Source organism: Somniosus microcephalus, chromosome 5 (genome assembly GCF_052327205.1).
Source record: "Somniosus microcephalus isolate GS21.2 chromosome 5, FLI_Smic_1.0, whole genome shotgun sequence".
Lineage (NCBI taxonomy): Eukaryota > Metazoa > Chordata > Chondrichthyes > Squaliformes > Somniosidae > Somniosus > Somniosus microcephalus.
This window is the reverse complement of record NC_140991.1, coordinates 305,413,641-305,431,039: the sequence shown is the minus strand read 5'-3', so window position 1 is coordinate 305,431,039 and position 17,399 is coordinate 305,413,641. Positions and strand designations below refer to the sequence as shown.

General features: G+C 47.4%; 1 protein-coding gene across 1 annotated transcript in view; it reads left to right on the top strand.

The window, feature by feature from the left end:
- The window catches only part of LOC147117868 (cadherin-18-like), a 1,002,068-nt gene that overhangs the window by 262,069 nt on the left and 722,600 nt on the right, over positions 1-17,399 (top strand). The gene's annotated exons all lie outside the window — the stretch shown is intronic.

The following is a 17,399-nucleotide window of genomic DNA, read 5'->3' as shown; positions in this document are numbered from 1 at the left end:
GCTACCACACTCGGTCAAATGCTGCCTTGATGTCAAGGGCAGTCACTCTCGCCTCACCTCTGGAATTCAGCTCTTCTGTCCATGTTTGGACAAAGGCTGTAATGAGGTCTGGAGCCGCGTGGTCCTGGTGGGATCCAAACTGAGCATTGGTGAGCAGGTTATTGGTGAGTAAGTGCCGCTTAATAGCACTGTTGACCACAGCTTCCATCACTTTGCTGATGATTGAGAGTAGGCTGATGGGGTGATATTTGGCTGGATTGGTGTTGTCCTGCTATTTGTGGACAGGATATACCTGAGCAATTTTCCACTTTTCGGTTAGATGCCAGTATTGTAGCTGTACTGGAACAGCTTGGCTAGATGAACGACTAGTTCTGGAGCACAAGTCTTCAGCACTACAGACGGGATGTTGTCAGGGCCTATATGCTTTGCTGTATCCAGTGCGCTCAGCCGTTTCTTGATATCAAATTGAATCTAATTAGCTGAATACTGGCTTCTGTAATGTTGGGGACATCAGGAGGAAACCAAGATGGATCACCCACTCGGTGGAAGATGGTTGTAAACGCTTCAGCCTTGTCTTTTGCACTCAAATGCTTGGCTCCACCATCATTGAGAATGGGGATGCTCATGGAGCCTCCTCCTGTTAGTTGTTTAATTGTCCACCACCATTCACGACTGGATGAGGCAGAACTGCGGAGCTCTCTTTGCAAAAGGGGAACTTTGAGGTGACCTATTAAGTTTGACAAGATTGTGAAAGGAATTGACAAAGTCAATCCAAGTAAATTGTTCACTGTAGTGAAAGGTTAAAGTGAAGAGTTTGGAGTTTCATCTGCCAGGGACAGAAGTTTAAAAATCAAATTTTGGAGTGAGGCAGAAAATATGACAAAACTTTATTTTACAATAGAGTTTTTAGATAAACTACTAGGGAAAGCAATTGAGTCAAACAGCATAAATATATTTCAGAGGTAACTAGATGCATTTTTGGACAGAGAGAAGACTGAACGATATGACGAGAAGGGAGAGGGATTGAGATCAATCAAAACACGATATGAATATTGGGTCTAATTGCATTTCTTGTGTCCCTTAGAATTCTTATTTTAAGTTTTAAGCGGAACAGATAGGGTAGATAGAGAGAAACTATTTCCGCTGGTTGGGGAGTCTAGCACTAGGGGACATAGTCTAAAAATTAGGCCAGACCTTTCAGGAGTGAAATTAGGAAACACTTCTACACACAAAGGGTGGTAGAAGTTTGGAACTCTCTTCCGCAAACGGCAATTGATGCTGGATCAATTGATTATTTTTAAATTTGAGATTGATAGATTTTTGTTAACCAAAGGTATTAAGGGATATGGGCCAAAGGCGTGTAGATGGAGCTAGGTCGCAGATCAGCCATGATCTCATTGAATGGCAGAACAGGCTCGAGGGGCTCAATGGCCTCCTCCTGTTCCTATGATCCTAAGTTGTTGAAGATGTTTGTTTCTTTCGTGAAGGAGCCCTGTGCAGTTCCTGGAATAACCACCAATGGGAACTCTAAATGCTATGTGTTGCAACATCATAAACACATTATTTTTCAATGCATTTGCGATTTCACTGCATTGAGCAACTTTTGCCTGCATATTCAACGACCTTTTAAAATAATATTTTATAGTCATAATCTGTGTAGTTATTACTTGATAATATTTATAAAACACATGGCTTAATAGGTAGCTGGTGTTGAATCAAGAGGTTCATAAGAGCATGTGACTTAAATTGTGGTCAATGTCCGGGGAAAAATTCAGTACCTTAGCGATTCCCATTAACGCCAGCAGATGGCACTAACAGGGTGCTAGAGCATTATCATCAGGGCGAGCCAAATCCCACCCTGCCGCAGTGCTGACACTAACAGTTATTGGCAGGAGCCTCAAAGCCAGATGGATCATGATGTCAGTGAGTGTGCAATGCTCACTGAGCGCCCAATCTTCAAAATTGATTGATTGATACATTAGTGCCTGGAGGAAACAGTGACAGGGAGAGCTGGTGTGAAGCAACAGGAAGCCGGCTCCAGGGACGTTATTTAAAGGGATCATCAGTAATGAGTCACAGCTGTAGCTTAGTGGGGTTTCAGTGCTTTCTTGTCAGTTTCACATAGTGCAACAGTCTCATTCCATAATTTCAATGTTACTTAGTATCAGAAGTGTTGTGGCAACTAAAAAGTAGCTATAACTTTTCTTTAACACAATCAAGCTGCTACACTTGGTTATATTAATGGGGGCGGTACTGGCAGTCGACCTCACCCTCCCAGATCTACGGCGGAGGGAGCGGTGGCAGCGATAAAGGCTGGAACATGTGCACAGAGGGAGGAGGAGGGCCATCAAGGCTCTCAACAGGAGGCCTTACCCTCTGAGGGTATTCCGAGAGCACTTCTCCTACCTCTAGTTAAGCGAGGAGCAGTGAATTAGAAGTCTCTGCTCATCAAGGAGGTGGTCACAGAACTCTGCCACCTCCTGCAAACAGAACTCCAGCCTCAGATCAAGGCGACCACGGCTCTCTCAGTGGCAGTCAAGGTCACCGTTGCCCTCAATTTGACTGTAAAAGCTTTTATAGATATGTGAAGAGAAAAAGATTGGTGAAGTCATGCGTAGGTCCCTTGCAGTCAGAATCAGGGGAATTTATAATGGGGAACAAAGAAATAGCAGACCAATTAAATACATATTTTGGTTCTGTCTTCACAAAGGAGGACACAAATAACCTCCCAGAGATGTCGGGGAACATAGGTTCTGATGAAAGGGAGGAACTGAAAGAAATCAGTATTTGTAGGGAAATGGTGTTCGGGAAATTGATGGGATTGAAGGCCGATAAATCCCCAGGGCCTGATAATCTACATCCTAGGGTACTTAAGGAAGGGGCCTAGAAATAGTAGATGCATTGTTGATCATCTTCCAACATTCGATGGAATCTCGAACAGTACCCATGGATTGGAGGGTAGCTAATGTTACCCCACTATTCAAAAAAGGTGGTAGAGAGAAAATGGGGAATTACAGACCGGTAAGCCTGACATCGGTAGTGGGGAAAATGCTAGAGTCCATTATAAAAGATGTAATAGCAGAGCACTTGGAAAACAGTGACAGAATCGGACAAAGTCAACATGGATTTACAAAAGGTAAATGTGCTTGACTAATCTACTGGAATTTTTTGAGGATGTAACTGGTAAAAAAGATAAGGGAGAACCAGTGGATGTGGTGGATTTGGAATTTCAGAAGGCTTTCGATAAGGTCCCGCATAAGAGATTAGCGTGTAAAGTTAAGGCACATAGGATTGGGGGCAAGGTATTGACTTGGATAGAGAACTGGTTGGCAGACAGAAAGCAAAGAGTTGGAATAAACGGGTCTTTTTCCAAGTGGCAGGCAGTGACTAGTGGGGTACCGCAGGGATCGGTCCTTGGACCCCAGCTATCACAATATATATTAATGATCTAGACAAGGGAATTAGATGTAATATCTCCAAATTTGCAGACAACACAAAGCTGGGTGGGCATGTGTGCTGTGAGGAAGATGCTGAGAAACTCCAGGATGATTTGGACAGGTTGGGTGATTGGGCAGAAGCTTGGCAGATGCAATATTATGTGGATAAATGTGAGGTTATCCACTTTGGTGGCAAAAACAGGAAGGCAGATTATTATCTGAATGGCAATTGATTGGGAGAAGGGGAAGTGCAACGAGACCTGGGTGTCCTTGTGCACCAGTCGCTGAAGATAAGCATGCAGGTGCAGCAGGCGGTTAAGAAGGCAAATGGTATGTTGGCCTTCGTAGCGAGAGGGTTTGAGTACAGGAACAAGGATGTCTTGCTGCAGTTGTACAGGGCCTTGGTGAGGCCACATCTAGAGTATTGTGTTCAGTTTTGGTCGCCTTATCTGAGGAAGGATGTTCTTGCCATGGAAGGAGTTCAACGAAGATTCACCAGGCTGAAACCTGGGATGGCAGGAATGACTTATGAGGACAGATTGGGTCAGTTGGGCTTATACTCGCTGGAGTTTAGAAGAATGAGAGGGGATCTCATTGAAACACTTAAAATTCTGACAGGACTGGACAGACTAGATGCAGGAAGGATGTTCCCGATGGTCGGGGAGTCCAGAACCAGGGGTCACATTCTAAGGATAAGGGGTAAGCCATTTAGGACAGAAATGAGGAGGAATTTCTTCACCCAGAGAGTGGTGAACCTGTGGAATTCTCTACCACAGAAGGCAGTAGAGGCCAATTCATTAAATATATTCAAGAAGGAGTTGGATATATTTCTTAAGGCTAAAGGGATCAAGGGGTATGGGGAGAAAGCAGGGACCGGGTACTGAATTTGGATGATCAGCCATGATCGCATTGAATGGCGTAGCATGCTCGAGGGGCCAAATGGCCTACTCCTGCTCCTATCTTCTATGTTTCTATTTCTTCGCTAGCGGATACTTCCAGTCTGCAACAGGAGACATAGCTAACATTTCGCCATCCATCACTGCATCCGGGAGGTCAATGAGGCTCTATACAGTAGGAGAAGGGACTACATTCCCTTCCCCATCACCCGAGAGAATCAAGACGAGCGTGCATGTGGCTTTGCCAGGATAGCGAGATTCCCCATGGTGCAGGGCGCCATTGACTGCACCCATATGGCTTTGCAGGCACCGCATAACAATCCTGAGATCTTCTGTAACCGCAAAGGTGACCACTCACTTAATGTGCACTTGGTGTGCGACCACAGACAGCGAATCCTCAATGTCAATGCCCGCTATCCTGGCAGCACCCATGATGCCTTCATCCTGTGCCAGACCGGTGTTGGCTTGTCCCCTGCCAGTGCACTCCTGCTCCTTCCTGTTGTGAGCCACCTTGGCCTGTAAGAGAGAGGAAAGTGTGTCAGTGAGTGTGGAGCAATGTGTTTGGGTGAAGTGCCTGCCATAGTTGAATAGCTGTCATTGTGTACAAGGTGTGAGATGTAGGTCCGAGTGTTGGTAGGTAGAGATTGTTGGTGGATGAGTGTTGGGGGTGTTGTGCTTTGGGCAGTGTGTCAAGACTGTGCTTCAGATGGTGGTATGTAGCATTTGTTGAAGCATTCACTCACCCTGACTGTTATGTCCGTGTATCTTAATGTTGTGTCCTTCAATAATCAGACAACAAGACTGCAGGGAATGATTCAACAGGTGTTTACTGAATGAGGGTTACTCTCGAACTAACTGTACAGATCACTACTCAGGGTTTATATACAGGTGTGGTCACTGCCGGTACTACAGTATACAGGAGCTGTAAAAAGTAGTTCTCCCCTTAAAGGTACATACATTACACTGGCCACCCGAGTGAGGTTGCTAAATTTCTTCCTGCACTGTGTGTGGGTCCTGGGGACCACAGTGCTGCCTGAGACGTGCTACGCTGCCTCCCTCCACATGTTGCGGGAGACTTGTGGTGAGGGCCTCCTGGCACTTGCTGGTTAGAGCACCGCTATCCATCTGTCCAGAGTGAACACCAACGCCTCCAATACTTGATCACATATTCTGCGGGCTCTTTTCCTGGGGCGTGGATCTACCATGAGTACAGCACGGTGGCATAGTGGTTAGCACTGTTGCCTCACAGCGCCAGGGACCCGGGTTCAAATCCGGCCTCGGGTGACTGTCTGTGTGGAGTTTGCACATTCTCCCCGTGTTTGCGTGGGTTTTCTCCGGGTGCTCCGGTTTCCTCCCACAGTCCAAAGATGTGCGGGTTAGGTTGATTGGCCATGATAAAAAAAAAAAAAATTGGCCCTTAGTGTTAGGGGGGATTAAATACGTGGGGTTATGGGGTTACGGGGATAGGGCTTGTGTGGGATGGCTGTCGGTGTAGGGACCGGGTGCTAGGGTTTGGATGATCAGCCATGATCTCGTTGAATGGCGGAGCAGGCTCGAAGGGCCGAATGGCCTACTCCTGCTCCTATCTTCTATGTTTCTATGTTACAGCTGCTTCAGTCATCCGGCTCCTTCTCCTTGACCTGCTGGCGATGGCTGCTGCTGCTGCTTGCTGCTTGCTGAGGTAGTTTCACAGCCAGCAATGCTGAGATTGAGGTTCTGCAACATCAATGAACCTCCCCTTTAAGAACTGAAAAATGCCTGTTGCAAACGTGACTTGCGCGATAAGACTGCACCTGATATTAGTCTACCCTTTGATTGTAACGCCAATGAGCTTGGGTTTTAAGACTTGATTAAGGACTCCAATTATTTCTTTGAGCAGTGCGCACAAATTTTTCGTGCAGTCTCAAGCATTAGCACCTGGTGCTAATTCTCCAACTTTTCTCATTATACCGCACATTCCTGGGCCATAATGAATTTCTAGCTCAGCTAAAAGCTTGTCATTTTCAGACAATTTTATAATTTATAATTGAATTACTTATACTATTTACTACTGATGGCTAATTACAGAAGGCTCAGGATTGAATCTCAAATGAACTCCTGCAGGGAAGTTGATGGTTGTTCTGAATGATGTCGGTAAAGGGGTAGTAACAATGAAAATTACTTTGGGCCTGACCTGTGCAGCCCTCTGTAATGGATACTACAGTGATAGCAGGATGTTAGGGAGGGGCGGAGGTTGTAGCATAATGGCCCTGAAATTGTGGTTGGAGGCTTCCCGCGGGCGAATGCCTCGAATCCGCAAGAAAAGTGCGCACCGACCTGGTGCCTCCGTATCTTCGGACTCTTGCGATCCTGGGCCTCTGGGCGTAGGCCTGCGTTAAAGCCCCACGTATCCCGGGGCGCAAGCAGTTCACAAGCGTCCCTGGGATCACGTGGGCCAGGCCCAACCAGTCAAAAAGGGGGGGGGTTCCCATTATGCTTATGGGGATTCAATTTATGTACAGAAGACATAAAAAACACGTTTTCACACAACCTAAATAAAAATAAATCACCACATGTTTAAAATTAATAAAAATACAATTTAATTAAACATTTAAAACAAATATTTAATTTTTTGGAAAACAAATATAAACATTTTTCAAGGGGCCAGAAATAACCTAAACTTATTATACAGGTTTTTGAATATTTAAATGATTTTTAAAAATGTATTTTATTATCTATTTTCACCCTTATGCTGGTATAAGGCAGCCTTATGTCTGCTTTTTGTAACGGTACGGTGATGGACCCAAGTGCAGGCACACAACCGGAGGCTTGAGATGGCGTAAAACTCAAAAGATGCTTCTTCAGAAGGCTCCACAAACACAGGGTGAGACCCGAGATGGAGCAAAACCCAAAAGGAGCTTTTCCAGAAGATTTACAAAACACAGGGTGAGACCCGAGACTGGGCAAAACCCAAAAGAAGCTTTTCCAGAAGGTTCCTCAAACACAGGATGAGCAGAGAGCTGTGACTTGCAGGCATGAGAACTCAAGACTGAGCCCAAAGGACAGGAAACAGGAAGCTTAAATAACAGGCCTGATTACCCAGAAGACACTGGGGCCAGAAATAGCCAGCTTAACTGACAGGCCTGATTACCCAGAAGACACTGGGGCCGGAAATAGCCAGCTTAACTGACAGGCCTGATTACACTGATGAGACACAGGCGAGGCATGGCAACAGAGTACTGAGGCATCCAAAACCGCCCTCTGGCGGCCAGCAGAGGAAAGCGCAGCTGGAACCCTGACACTTTTACCAGGTGTAAGATTTTCGTGAGCATTCGCTGGGCAGTAGTTGGGCAAATAGCCCAAATCTCCGCCAGCAAATGTCCATTTTCTGCGCATGCGGACGATCTGTCGAGCTGAAACTTGACAGATCGCAAGTTCCGGGTTTTTGCGCAGCGCACGCGAAAACCCGGAAACTGCAGGGCTCTTACAGCCGCGTACGCCGTGCATACATAAGAATATAAGAAATAGGAGCAGGAGTGGGCCATTCAGCCCTTCGAGCCTGCTCTGCCATTCAATAAGATCATGGCTGATCTTTTGTCTCAACTCCATTCACCGGCCCTATCGCCAGATCCCTTGACGCCTTTACAAGTCAGGAATCTATCGACTTCTGTTTTGAATATACCCAGTGACTGAGCCTCCACAGCCCTCTGGGGTAGAGAATTCCAAAGATTCACCACCATCACAAAAGAGTGGGAGGGAGCTGAATCTGAGAGTTTTGGATTTAGGCTCCGAATCAGAAATATCCGACAGAACTTTGTATCACGCGATGGAAACTTTGACAGATGAAGAAAGAAAAGCTGGGAGCAGACTTTCAGATACACCAGTCCCGCAAGTCTGGAATCAATGTGAGGCAGCAGGGCACACTCCAGACAGATTTTATTTAAACAGATGTGATCAACAGCTGGAACTAGGTTTCAGGAATGATGGGTATGGTCAAGGCATCCGACGCACTAAGGGAGAGGAATATGGATGGTCAATAGGAAGGTGATAGATTTGGTGTTCTGAAACATAGAAACATAGAAGATAGGAGCAGGAGTAGGCCATTCGGCCCCTCGAGCCTGCTCCGCCATTTAATGAGATCATGGCTGATCATCCAAATTCAGTACACTGTCCCTGCCTTCTCCCCATACCCCTTGATCCCTTTAGCCTTAAGAAATATATCTAACTCCTTCTTGAATATATTTAATGAATTGGCCTCTACTGCCTTCTGTGGTAGAGAACTCCATAGGTTCGCCACTCTCTGGGTGAAGAAATTCCTCCTCATCTCTATCCTAAATGTCTTACCCCTTATCCTTAGGCAGTGACCCCTGGTTCTGGACTCCCCCGCCATCGGGAACATCCTTCCTGCATCTAGTCTGTCTAGTCCTGTTAGAAATTTATAAGTTTCAATGAGATCCCCTCTCATTCTTCTAAACTCCAGCGAGTACAAGCCCAATCAACCCAATCTCTCCTCATACGTCATTCCTGCCATCCCAGGTATCAGCCTGGTGAATCTTCGCTGCACTCCCTCCATGGCAAGAACATCCTTCCTCAGATAATGCGACCAAAAGTCTGACTGAGATTATTATGTACAAGATTGTTAATTGTTAATAATTGCAATAATTTCCATGTGTAATAAACCACAATATAATTATAACAGACTGCAGTATATTAAGGCTTCAGCTCGACGAAGTACCATAGAGTTCCATCTGTGGGACTGCTACAATTAGGTGCATTCTGCGCAGTATTTGTGTATGTGTGTCTGTCTATACATAGAGGTATCAAACTGATACTATTCAAAAATAGCTGTAATTTGTGGGAAACGTGATTGCTTTTTTCAGGCATCATTTTGGGCTAATTGTCTATGAAAACACTCTCTTATGTATTGTAACCACGGTAACAACCACGGTTTGGGTATCCCTCCCAAACCTGCGACCTCTGTCACCTAGAAGGACAAGGGCAGCAGGCGCAGGGGAACCCACCACCTCCAAGATCCCCGCCGAGTCACACACCATCCTGACTTGGAAATATATCGCCGTTCCTTCATCGTCGCCAGGTCAAAATCCTGGAACTCCCTCCCTAACAGCACTGTGGGAGCACCTTCACCACACGGACTGCAGCGGGTCAAGACGGCGGCTCACCACCACTTTCTCAAGGGCAATTAGGGATGGGCAATAAATGCCGGCCTTGCCAGGGACACCCATATCCCATGAACGAACAGGTTGAGAAAGCGGTTAAAAAAGCATACAGGATCCTGGGCTTCATAAATAGAGGCAAAGGGCTGGATTTTGTCACGGGGCGGGCTGGGGTCGTGTAATCCGCTTTTCGTGTTAGCCACCCGATTCTGAATCAATGTGGGAGAATGATGCGATTTTAACTTAAGTGGGCAATTGAGTTCCAGCGTGTGGGAACCCATGGCCCAATTCGTTTTTTCAGTCTGAAACTCGCCTCCGATGATGTCATCATTGCTGCTGCATTTAAGGTCTGCAACAAGCCTTGCTTCTTCTGCAGACTGTCAACCTTTTGGCCTTTCATGTTAGAGGGACCTGGAGGCAGAATGACCAGTGAGAGACCTGGTCTGCTCCCAGGTTTGATGACGTTGCCCTGCAAGCTTTAGTGGAGGGAGCAAGAGCCAATAAAGAGGTGCTCTTCCCTTCTTCAGGGAGGAAGAAGCCTCCCCAGCAGGCCAAGGCTGTGTGAATCCAGATGGCCCAGGCGGCCAACTCTTTGACAATAACCCGCAGAACCTGGCTTCAGTGCAGGAAGAGGTTTCATGACTTTCTGCGCACTGGAAAAGTGAGTATGACTTTCCCATCACCCTCAATCTGATCCCCATTGCCTCTCCTCACCAGCACTCAGCTTTAGCAATCTCTTCCTCCACATCCCACTTGACACTGACATCCACGCACCCTTACCCATTCCCTCTCTCTCTATGGTCACATTCACCTAACTATTCGACTATTCAGCCCTCACACTCCCTATCACTGTGATGCTATGAAAACAATTTACAACACACAGGGAGGGCCCTTGGTCTTGGCACCTCACTCCATCTTTGTCTCCTTCTAAGCATTTATGCTATGGATTCTCTATACTCACTCCTTCAGTCTCACTCAAACCCCACTTGTCTCCCTCATTGCAGGAAAAGAGAGCTCACGATAAGAGAGAAAGAGTGAGGACAGGAGGAGGGCCATCCTCAGTAGCCCAGCTCACCCCCTGGGAGGGTGCGGTCCTGGAGATCGTGGGAGTGGAGGACGATGCGCAAGTGGGGGACCGACAGGTGGGTGCATCACAGCAAGCTGGTGACAGAATAGTTTTCCATTTCTCTCATTGACGTTGCATGAGTCGCTGATAATGATTCTGAAGCTCTAACAGATGGACTTATGATCATCTGCAATATGCAATGTGCATGTAACCTTGGCATCACATCTCTGACTCTTTCCTTTACTCCCCCACAGGACCATCGCAAGCACCCGTCCCCACTAGCCAGGAGGAAGAGCCTGAGCATCCAGACTCCTCAGAGGAAGCTGCAACCTCCGAGGGTGCAGCGTCAGCAGAATTCAGCGCACCCAGCACAAGCGCAGACACTCACACCTCGGTGGTACCTTCACGAGATAGTGCAGTGTTGTCACCTGGTGTATCACAGCTCACAAGTGAGCATCAGCAGATTGTGCAGATAGGGACAGCAGTGGAGAGTCCTAGTTGGAGGGCGCAGGACTCTCCCAGCTCAGCTCAGCTGCATGCCGACCCTCTGCCTTTGGGTCCATCCACAAGATCAGCGGTGCTGGAACTCCAGGAACAGATGCAGGAGTCTCTGGCAGGTTTTGGCTCCAGGGTCGATGTGAGTGTGGAGCGAATGGAGGAGTCCATTGCGAACATGAGCAAAGCCTTTGTGGAGTCATTGGTGCATGAACGCATCCCCATGGAAAGGATGGCAACCTCCATGGAGGTGATAAGTCGCCAGAGTGCAGAAAACATGGTGAGTGTTCTGAATAGAATGACATCTCTGGAGGAGCGATGGTCATCTATTGAACTGAGAAACCAGACCTTCATGGAAGTCCTTCTGAGTAGGACTGCCAGTGCAGATATGGGTCCCCATGGCCCCCCTGATGTGCAGCAAGGTGCTCTCAAGCCACTTGCAAGCGCTGAGGGGGACCTGACCCATGAGAGGGAAGTTGGTGGCAGACATCAAGGAAGTGGGGGCTCCTCTCCAAGTGCTCACACTTCCATGCCACTGCAGAGCCCTCGGTCAGAGCCCCACCAGAGTCCCCACCCAACTGAGATCGACGTCTCAACCCCTGCACAGCCGCAGGAGCAGCAGACTGTTGGTGAGCCCTCACAGGTTCGCAACCCCAGAGGATGCCCGCCAAAGGTGTCGAGGCAGGAGCAGCAAGAAACTGAGCAAGGGGCCTTCACATCTGCTGAAGGCACAGGGGAAGCACCATGTAGGAGCATGCGTAAGAGAAAGATACTGCACAAATAGCCACAAGGGTAGTCACTTGTGTGAAATTTCATGTTTAATGTTAAAAAGCCATCAGATGGTTACCTTAAATAAAACGTCTGATGGCTACTGCTGTGGTTGTGGCGTGTGTCATTTCACTAATAGGACTTCCACATTGAGGGCTTAGGATTACTTGCAATTGTCAGTATGGTGGTCAAATTGTTAGGAATCCACTGGTTCTTGGCCATTGTCGAAGCTCTGATAAGAAGCTGCGAGGCAAAAGTGCTTGATTGGCTAGGCTAAGCAAATCTGGCCAAGATGCGTGCGTTCCTTGCATCCCAGGCAGCAATGTTCTCGTGTACTGCTGCCGCTGGTTGATGGGCCTCTGCAAGATATTCGTTTTAGCTCTCCTCCTCCTCCACCACCTCTTCCTCCTCCTACTCCTCCTCATCATCATCTGAGGAGGATATGTGGGGAGTCACTTGGTCCTCAGGAATCTGCAAGCCATGACGCTGTGCCATGTTGTGAAGTGCACAGCAAACCACGATGATTCTGGAGACCCTGGCTGCTGAGTACTGCAGGGCTCCACCTGATCTATCCAGGCATCTGAAGCGCATCTTCAGCAAACCGATGGTTTGCTCGATTATGGATCTGGTGGAAATGTGGCTGGAGTTGTAGCTTTCAGCTTCATTGGATAGGCTCCTCAACGGCGTCATTAGCCACGTCTTTGGGGGATAGCCCTTGACTCCAAGTAGCTATCCGTTAAGTTGGTGTGGTGGTCTGAATAGCAGAGGCACATTAGACTGGCGCAGTATGAAGGAGTCATGGCAACTGCTAGGGTACTTGGCACAAACATGCAAAATTTCCTTCTTGTGGTCACACACCAGTTGAACGTTGAAGGAGTGGAAGCCCTTGTGGTTGACAAAAATAACTGGATTGCGATGGGGTGCCTTAAGGGCCACATGTGTGCAGTCAACGACGCCCTGCACCCTTGGAAAGCCTGCCAGATTAGCTAATCCAACTGCACGCGCCGTGACACTTGCTTGATCCTTGGTGAAATGGATGTGATTGTGCGCGATGGCAAAGAGGGCATCGGTTACTTGCGCGATGCAATAGTGTGTGGCCGCCTGGGAGATGCCGCTGATGTCTGCTGCTGATCCCTGGAATGAGCCGGAGGCAAAAAAGTTGAGTGCGGTGGTGACTTTTATTATGTCCGTGTATGATTGAGACACGGACAGCAGGAGTTGAACAAAACACGTCTTTACTGAATGAAGTCAATCGGGAACTGAAACTACAGAGGCTTACTAGCGCCTTTTATACAGGGGTGCTCACTGCCGGTACTGCAGTCTGAGACCAGTTATTCTCTTAAAGGTACATACACAACAATTCCTCCCCTTTTGGTAAACAGTACATAACATTCATTTAACAACTAAATGATAACTAATTACAATCACAATTACAGTTGCTAGATACATTGGTTGAGTTTAAGCAATTATAAGTTCAGTCTTTGAGGAGGCTTCCTGATTCTGTCTGGATAACGTCTCTTTGGGGCATCAGGTTCTTCTGGCAAGGTTGAGTCGGGATCAATGTCGTTGTTTGGTTCATCTGCTTCCAATATCACCGATTCTGCGGTAGCTGCAATTGGTGCGTCAATTTCATTGCCAGGTATATCAGATCGTGGTGTGGAGTTGACGTTTTCCAGTGACTCTAGAATCTGGTCAGCATGGCGTCTTACAATGCTCTCTCCAACGTCCACGGTATACATGAGAGGTCCTTGCCGTGTACAAATCGTTCCTGGCTGCCATTTCTCAGTGCGGTAGTCCTGGGCCAAAACTGGTTGACCTATTTTAAACTTCTGGTCGGCCTTTCATTCATATTTTGAAACTGCCTGTTCTCCACATCTCTTCGGACGTTTGGCTTAACCAAATCCAAGCGGCATCGTAGTCTTCGATTGAAGAACATCATGGCTGGAGTTTGGTTGGTAACCGCATGTGTCGCATTCCAGTAGGCAAACAAGAAGTTGTCCACCTTGTGCTGTAGGGGTATATCTTCATTACACATTGCCTTGATAGCCTTCTTGAATGTTTGAACAAACCTCTCGGCCAATCCATTAGTGGCTGGATGATATGGGGCAGATGTGTAATGCTTAACACCATTGTTCTTTAAGAACCTCCGGAACTCTTCAGACACAAACTGTGGTCCATTATCAGAGCAAATCTGTTCAGGCAGCCCATTCCTGGCAAATATGGTTCATAAAACTGTGATAGTTTTTTCTGTGGTGGTTGAGGACATTTTTATTACCTCTGGCCACTTTGAGTGTGCATCCACCGCAATTAAAAACATCAAGTCCATGAAGGGACCAGCAAAATCAATGTGCACCCTTTGCCATGGAGATGAGGGCCACTCCCATGGATGCAGAGGAGCTTGTGGTGGGGCGTTTTGGACCTTCTGGCATCCTGCACAGCTCTTGGTCATCTCTTCGATTTCTCTATCGATTCCCGGCCACCACACAAACGCTCTGGCTAAGTTCTTCATTTTTACCCCACCCAGATGACCCTCATGAAGCTCATTGAGCACTCTATCCATCAACTTAGGTGGAATTACTACTCTGGATCCACACATCAAGGTTCCTCTGCACACTGACAGCTGTTCACTTCTCGGCGAGAATGCTGGCAGCAGTGGTTCGCCATGTGCTGGCCATCCCTTCACCGTTAAATCATAGACCCGGGATAGTGTCGGGTCATTTCGTGTTTCCTTTTCTATGTTTGCATTCGTCACAGGGAGACATTCGACTATGGTCGAGTGGAATAACTCCATTGGATCCACTGCAAGGTCTTCTTCCACCGTCGGCAACGGTAGGCGCGACAATCCATCAGCATTCCCATGCTGTTTAGTTCCTTTGAACTCGATGTCATATTGGTGTGCCCCTAGGAAAAGGGACCACCTCTGCAGCCATTGCGCTGTCATTAACGGTACGCCCTTCTGAGGGTTGAAAATGGAGACAAGAAGTTGATGATCGGTTAGTAGAATAAATTTTTGACCGTGCAGGTAGTGATTGAACTTCTTCACCCCCCACACTAGGCTGAGGGCCTCTCTGTCAATCTGGGCGTAGTTACGCTCGGCAGAAGTTAACGAGCGTGACGCAAAAGCTATCGGCCTCTCTAAACCATCAAGGAATTTATGTGACAGTACAGCCCCAATGCTGTAGGGAGACGCATCACACGCCAGTCTGATCGGCAGTGCTGGGTTGTAGTGAGCCAATACTTCTCTTGAAGTGATTAAGTCCTTACTCTTCTGAAAGGCCCACTTACAGTCATTGCTCCATTTCCATGCTACTCCCGTTCATAGTAGGGCGTTCAGTGGGTGCAGAATTGTCGACAAATTCGGCAAGAACTTATGGTAGTAATTCACCAATCCGAGGAATGACCTCAGTTGCGACACATTTTCAGGTGCTGGGGTCGTAACAACCACTTCAATTTTGTCAGGGGACTTATGTAACCCTTCTTCATCAATCACGTGGCCACAATACGATATCTGTTTCTTAAAAAACTCGCACTTGGGGCGGTTGGCTCGTAGCCCATGTTCCCATAGTCTAGTGAGCACCTGTTCTAGGTTGTTAAGGTGTTCACTGTCATCTTCACCTGTCACAAAGATGTCGTCCAAGTAACACTGAGTCCCCGGAATCCCTTGCAGGACTTGTTCCATCGCTCTTTGCCATATCGCCGGAGCCGATGCTACTCCGAATACCAATCGATGATACTGGTAAAGACCTTTGTGAGTGTTTATCGTGAGATACTTCCTAGAGGATTCTTCAACCTCCACCTGCAAATATACTTGTGCTAAGTCAATTTTTGTAAAACGCTTCCCTCCAGATAGTGAGGCGAAGATGTCTTCTGTCCTTGGAAGAGGATATTGTACTGTGTGAAGGACTGGGTTCACCGTCACCTTGAAGTCCCCACAGATGCCAACCTTCCTTGGCTCCTCAGACTTATTGCTTAATGTTTTCTTCATGACAGGAACGATGGGTGTCACCCACTCGCTCCAGTCGACCTTAGACAACACGCCTGCCTTCTCCAGATTCTCCAGCTCTGCCTCGACGGCTGGGCGAATTGCATATGGTACCGGTCTTGCTTTGAAAAACTTGGGAATTGCATTCTCTTCTATTTTTATCGAGGCGGTTACGCCTTTAAGAGTTCCCAGTTCTTGTTGAAATATCTCTTTGGCGTTAGCTAAGATTGTTGACAATCGTCCAGGAGTGACGTCTTCATCTTTTTTACCATCCACCGTCATTGCATGAATGGAGTGCCAATCTAAGCTTATCTTCCTGATCCATTCACGTCCCAATAACGGTGGTCCACCATTTGGCAGTATGTAGAGATACAATTTCCGTATTTTCTTGCCGTTGTATTCGACAGGCACCCTTATTTTTCCTCTGGGGTATACTTTTTGTCCCGTATACGTCGTCAAGACGATAGATGTCTCTCTCAAGGGTATGTGTGAGAATAGCCGCTCGTAGTCTCGTCAATTCATGACGGTTAGCGCTGATCCTGTATCCAACTCCATTTTAACTTGGGACCCTGCTATCGTGAGGGTGACCCAAATGGTTCGGTGATCCTCTTTTGCGATTACATTGTGAAGTTTGAGACAGCTTAGTCTCCTGTTCCCGGATTCACTATCGCTAATCTGGTCTTCGGAACTACTGTCCGTCATCTTTTGTACTTTCTTGTACGGTTCCTTAGTAGCCTTTTTGTTGTCGCTGGTCTTCTTCCCAGACCTGCAAACTCGTGCAATGTGTCCCATCTTTCCGCATTGCCTGCATATTTTGTCGTTGGACCAGCAGTCCTTCTGGTCATGGTTAGTTCTGCCGCAGCGATAACATTTTGCAAATCCCCGTGTCATTTTGTGGGTGCCGTATTCCTGTGGCTTTTGTTGTATTTCCACAGCTCCCCTGGCTGCTGCTTCGTACGATACTGCCACGCTGAAAGCCTTATCTCGCGTCAGCTCTTTCTCTGAGAGTAACTTCTTCTGTGTTCCTTCACTCAGGAGTCCACAGACAAATTTGTCCCGTAGAGTATCTGCCAGTCCAGCTCCGAACTGGCAGTGCTTTGATAGCTTGCGTAGTTCCGCAAGGTACTCAGCATTGCTCTCATCTTTATGCTGAGTTCTCCTGTGGAATTTAAATCTTTCTGCTATCAGCAGCGGTGCAGGGTTTAGGTGTTCCTGTAGGACAGCAACAATTTCGTTAAAACTCTTCGCCTTCGGTTTGGCTGGAGTAATCAGGTTCCGCAATAGGCCGTACGTTCTAGCGCCCATTAAGTTTAGCAATACCGATGCCTTTTTCTCATCGGCTATTTTGTTTGCCTCGCAATATACCTCGACTCTTTCCACATACGTGGTCCAGTCCTCTATTGTATTATCAAAGGCAGTGATACAGCCAGTCTTCGGCATCTTGAAAATCTAAAATGGCGCCTCCCGCACTTTGCCTTCTTCCCCCAATTTAACAAAATGTCGCCTCCCGAGCTTTGCCTTCTACCCCGCTGTTGCTAGCGCTGCTTTCCGCGGTTTCCGTTGTAACCTGCAGCTCCTCGCGGTTTCCTGCGCGTTTCATTT